Below are 6538 nucleotides of genomic sequence, written 5' to 3'. Positions count from 1 at the left end.
TCAGAGGTACAAAATAGATGGGCATTCAAGCAAAAGTGAATGATCAAGAAACTGAAAGCATTTGCCCCAATAAACAGCCATAGTCTCTGCCCCTGTTTACAGACATGAGCTGGGTTTTGACATGGAATCCAGAGACCAAATCCCTAAGAGGAAGGATACCACAATAAATAGTAAGTGTACATGGAAACAATTATCCTGATTATTGTCTAAATATAATTAATACCATTTACTTAAGTAATTATACACTGGAGAAGGAAGTTTCCAAACATTCTGAGGATTGTTCATCTAAACTGACAATGACATCCAGAGACCCCAAAGTATCATGACAGCACCTTGTTTGAAGTGGCAGCATTGATTCTGACAGGAATAAACGCATATTTCAGGTATGGGTCTGCTTTTTCTTTTTAGAAAACAGTAGTATTGAAGAGCTTATGGAGTGTCTGATCCATCAGAATGGGTTTCCACATATTACCACTTCAGAGAAGAGGACCCACTTTACAAGAAAGGAGGTATAGGTGGGGCCCACGACCAGGGCATCCACTGTTTCTCAGGAATTACTAAATTACTGCATTCTAACAACCTGCTGTCATACTCAAATTCCCAAGATATTTAGTTAATCATTAGAACATATCATGTTGCACAAAGACATAAAAGTATGGGATTCACAGAATTTCACTTTAAGCACTATTTAAAGGACTTGAACATTTTGATAAAGGTCCTAAGTGGACTACAAGGTACACTCTGAAATGAACTGCTTTATATTTTTCAAACTATAACTGACCTTATAGGCTTTGCTTAACACTATGGATTTCCATGTGTTTCCTGATTAGAATTCAATGTCCTCACTATCCAGTGCCCCAGTCCTATCTGCTGTGCAATACTGGACATTCTATGTCGAGTCTGAGGTCTAGCTCAATGCCCACTTTGTAGGTGTAGACAGTAGCCATTCATGCCTTGGTCCATCAATCTTTTGATAGGTTTCACCACTTGAATTAATCCAGTTAATATAACAGATGGAATATAAAATTAATGAAGTCTGTTATATTATGAAAAATGAAACAAAATTTAAGAAACTTTTAAAATTAATTCAGAACATTAACATCTATCTAATAGGAATTTCAAGAAAGAGACAATACGGGGACAATAAATGAATAAAGGAAGAAGATTTCTCAAAGATGAAGAAAGGCCGAGAAAATAATTAAATAAAAATGTATGCCTAGACATAGTTCTAAAATATTGAAAACAGTAAATAATGGGGGAAAATAATCTTCCTCCAGAAAGAAAAACATTTGAAATCTTCCAGAGATAGAAGAAGAGAGGATATTAATTACTTAGCCATGAATAAGGAAAAAGGCCAAGGCCACACATAAGTGTCAGAATTTTCATCATCAAATCTAAATCTTAAGAGTTAATAGACAGTCTTTCAATTATTAGTAAGCACAATTCTCAATTCAGAATTTAATAGCAGGTCAAACAAATATTCTAGTGTCAGAGCTGAATATAGGTATACAAACATTTAAACTATTTTTTAAAAGTATCATTTGATAAGAAATGCCAGAAAAGTAAAATGGACTAATAGCAAAAGAAAGATGTGAGGTAAAAACTGAAATAATCCAAGGATTCAAAAAATAAAAATAAAAAAAATTCCCAGGATGACAGGTGTGTAGCAGTGTGAGAAGCACTCAATCTAATGTCTAATGCAGAACAGGACCTCAAAGGATTCTAAGAAGAATATCTTTAATAATAAAGTGGATTTTATTACCCAAGTTATCTAATTAATATGGTAAAGGCAGTGCTTATTTAGTGAAGGAAAATGACCCAGAAAGGTATGTTCCAAATATAAACTGAAATATGAAGTGATTTTGAAAAATTAGTGGAATAAATAAAAGAAAAAAGAATTGAGTTTTAAAACACCCTTTAGGTACCCTAATTTTAATGACATTTTTCTTTCTGTGAGTCTGGTCACAGTGTTTGCTCTCTATGATATTTATATTATATAGTATTTGAAACATTCTATAATTTATAAAATTAAAATAGCAAAATAAAGTAAATCAAAAAGCCTATATTATACTTCAGAGCAGATAATCATAAGCCTTGACAACACAGAATCAAAGATATTGCTCACTGTATAAATTTCCTGTGGTTGCTTGTAACGAATTACAAGTAATTTGCTACTTGTGGTAATTTGTTACAAGCAACCACAGGAAATTTATAGTTTCCTGTGGCTTAAACAGCAAGTTTAAAACAACAGCCATGCAGTTTAAAATGGACAGACCTATTATTGTGGTTTAAAACAATAGACATGTTTTCTGTCACAGATTTGGAGTCCAGGAATCTAAAATGAAGCTGTTGACAGAGCCACACTACCTTCAGAGATTCTTGGGGGAGAATCCTTCCTGCTTCTTTCAGTTTTTGGTGGTTGTTGGCATTCCTTGGTTTATGGTCGTATCACCCCAAGTAGCCTTCTTCTCTGTGTGTGTCTAATTTCCCTCTGATTCTCTTTTATAAAGATAAATATTATCACATTTAGACCCGCCCAAATAACAAAGCATAAGCTCCTTCTTTCAAGATCCTATCTTAACACATCTTCTGTTGTATAATAAGGTAATACTCTTTTTCCATATAGGGTAACATTCACAGGTTTTCAAGAATTAGGAACTTATATGCTTTCGAGAACACTTTTTTTCCCCCTACTTACCACATTCACAAAAAAATGGTGGATGGACGGTGAATGAGTTGGAAGATTCTGAATTCTACTTTACTCACCTTTCATTAAATGTTGTGTTCAAAGTTTCTGAATCAAGAAATTGAGGTTTAATTATACTTAAAGCCATAAAACTCAGTCATAGAATAGCTTAAAGGAAAATAGAATTAGCAAAATTTGGAGGAAGAATATAATGAGGAAGTGGGAATAATGTAAGAGGCTAAATTCCTAATATTTTATAAAAGAAACTCAATCATTTTGATAATATATCTTGATAAGGAGTTGGATGCCCATTATTTGAAACTAGGAAATAAGTACAAAAGATATAAAAGTAACACCAAAGCAAATTTACTTTGGTGGAAGTTAATAGGAGTAGGGTACAAATTTCGCTGGGTGGGACAATATTTATTTTGCCTTTTTGCCTTTTTATATTATTAACATTCATTCTAAATACATGATTAATGTATAGATATAGCTAAGAAAGACTTTTACATTAATGTTCAAAGTAATTTTATTCTTAACAGGAGAGAAAAAGAGAGAGAACTCCTTCATATTTTTTTTTTTTTTCAGTGCCACAGCTCATTTGGCCATCAGCCTCTGCTCATAAGTTTAAATGCACACAAAACTTCTCAACATAAAAATCTAACAGAATTGATCAAATTCATAACATCTATTCTTGTGCATGTGTCAGCACATTCTGTCCGATAAATTAATTATACATGACCATTAATCAATGACTGAGAATTTCAGCTCTGAAATATTAGTGACAATGACATTGTTCTCATGTTTATTATTAAGACAATATACTTAAAACCTTTGCTTCTCTAAAATTTATCATACAGTTGGAATGAAAAGGCACATTTTTTTTCACAAGTTACCATTTTTAATATTTCATCTCAGTTGCTGGGCTATGAGAGAGCAGTTCACTGACTAATCCCTGAATCTTTGAGAAATAGAATATTTGAATATTATTAGTTGGTTTATACAATTATTATAACAGAAGATGATCACCTTCTTCACTGAACTTGTGCTTGATCACTATCTTTTGCTTATTTTAGACAGGTCTAGTTGAAATGTTATGCTTTGGCTGGTTCAACATATAAAAACCTTGAAAACATTGCAAATGTCTAGGATTACAAATTTTTATAGTAGACTGAGTGCATATGGAGTATTATGTTCATTTCTTCAATCGGAAGGCAAACAAAAGTATGGTGCTCAGCAGAAAGGTCCATGGCAGCAGTGTGTTTGTGAAAGGGATGTGGTTGTGTGTGTAATATTTTGAAGGGATAAACATAGAGATGAAGAGGAAATGTAACTAAGAGAATTAGGGGATTTTTCTAGAATCAGAATAAATTGAATACCATAAAATAGTGACCAGCAACAAAAATTCTTTCTGATGTGGCACTTGCATTTGGAAACTGAAATTTTATTACTGAAAATTCTTTAAAGATAGAATACAAATTTCATCACTTAGCTCATGAAAAAGTTGATTAACAAGACAATGGAGACTATAGTTATAAAATATGAAATATGTTTATATATAAAATATATAAATTATAAAATGCTGTGCTCTTGCTGATTGGAAATAAGCCCAGTCTGCTTCTTATTTCTGAATTGCTATCATTCTATGTTCCCTTCCAAGTATTTACAGGTTTTGTATCCATGGAAATTTTAACATGCATAACCATCACAAATAAAACATTCCTCCTTGTGGGAGAGTGAGATTAAGATTTATAGGTGGGTATTTGGACCAAATGTCCTACAATTCAGCTTTCTCTCATGCTTTAAAGTGTATATGATACTAAATCCTGTGGAATAGCAGGTTTGGGAGAAAATGTGATGAATTTGACTTTAGAAATACTTTGCAATGCTTCTGGAAATGGAACAGGAGCTGAGAAGTGAGATTGAGAATAAAGATGTATATTGGGGAATAACACACTTTAATGAGACTCTACAAAATCCCCTATGGAATGAATGACCAAAGGTGACTCCATGTGTAACATGGAGAAAAGAATGAAAATTAGAATTTGGAAAGATATTTGCATTTAGAAGGAAAGCAGAGGAAAAAGAGCCAAACATTAGTGACCACAAAGGTAGGAAGAGAAACATAAATATGAGGTAACATAGAAACTGAAGGAAACAGGAATCTATGATGCACTGGGAAGTATAAACAAAAATGGTGATGATTGTAGAGGAAGAAGACTGAAAAACACACTGGATTCACCAATATGACAGTTATTAGTTACCATCCCTGCAAAGTATACGCAATGAAATAATAAGTGAAATAGTCGAGTTCCAAGCTGTTCAGAAATGTCTCATTGAAGGACAAGAAATAGAGAAACATCTTACATACATATTATAAAATGTTATTGACTAGATAGTGGTACAATGGTAGGTCAGAGATGTAGCAATAATTATGGCACTATAGGACAGATGTAAGTTTGCTTACTTTCAGAAAAGAAGTAAACACTAAAATGGGAGGATTAAAAATGAAATTGCAAAAATTAGCTTATGTGGCATTTATACTGAATGGAATATATTTTCGCCAGAATACCCAAATCAGGCAATAATACGTGATGAAACAACTATTATTATTCATTAATCAATCTATGTTTTAAAAGCCAGTGGTTGATTAGGTCCCTTAGCTAAACCGTTGAGCCTGCTTAGAAAATCCAGACTGTAATAGTAACTCTATTCCGTTATATACATTTGATGGTAAGAACCATGGCATAATGGTGATCTTCATAGGATAGGGCTTCTAAGCCCTTTTGCAAAAAGAATAGTCATACCCCAGGGTATTTTAGTTTTATTTGCTCATTTGTTTCAAAGGCCATTTGCCATTCTTTTTGTCCACCCACCATCTGAATCTCCGCACTATGTTTGAGAAATTGCCCAACAAATGAGGCATTCCCAGTGTTCTGTAGAAGCCAAGTATTCTGGATCTTTACTTCCCCAGTCCTTGGCAGTTAAAGTACAAACACCTGACTAAGGTTGTGGCAATCACACACTGACTCTGAAACAGAAGCCAGTGATCTAAGAAAGAAGGGACATTACAAAATGTTTTCTGGCGACAGATGGCTGGAGTGATTGCAGCTAAATGCGGAGGCCAGTCTCATCAATGGCTGCATTCCTAAAGGTGGTTCCTGTGACTCTGTCTCAGCAGTTTCCATGAGGCAAACAAGCATCATCTGGTTTCCAGAGGTAGTTATGTCTGTGGCTAATCAGATCTGCAGCAAGATTTGGAATTATTTTGGGCTGTGTGGCCTCCAAATCTGGTGCTTGTATCTCCAGAGATCCTACAAGCTATTCAGTATATTTACAATGATTTCCTCTTCCAGAATCAGTTGTCCAGAATCAGTTTCTCTTTTTTTGCTACCATGAACTTTTGCTGTCAACTCCACCTGAGTCATCAATAACATAATACATTTTATATTATTTGTAAATTGCATTCCTTTATTCATTTATAATGTAAATGTGTGCAATCTGGATATCTATTCAAACTAACAGTGTTATTGATTTGGCTTATTTTGTGTGACTTCCTCACTATTCACCAATTTTTGCTTTGTACTACTCCACAGTTAGGGGAAAAATAAAATAGTCATAATTACATGATGCGTTTTCCGTCTTTCTTACTGTATTCATTCCATAGGCATCATTTGCTATCCTAATTCTCATCCCGTCTTAGTTAGTCATCATTATTGACTCAGAACAGAGCTGCGCTGTGTAATATATCTCTGCTGCAAAAATCATTCCTCTTCGTTAAATCCTCTTCTCTCGCAGCTGCCTGCTCAGCCTCCTTCTCCAAGCTGCAGACGCTGCATTTTCTCTGATTGT

Source organism: Rhinolophus hipposideros (genome assembly GCF_964194185.1).
Source record: "Rhinolophus hipposideros genome assembly, chromosome: 2".
NCBI classification, from domain to species: Eukaryota; Metazoa; Chordata; class Mammalia; order Chiroptera; family Rhinolophidae; genus Rhinolophus; species Rhinolophus hipposideros.
Note: the sequence above shows the minus strand (reverse complement) of the source record.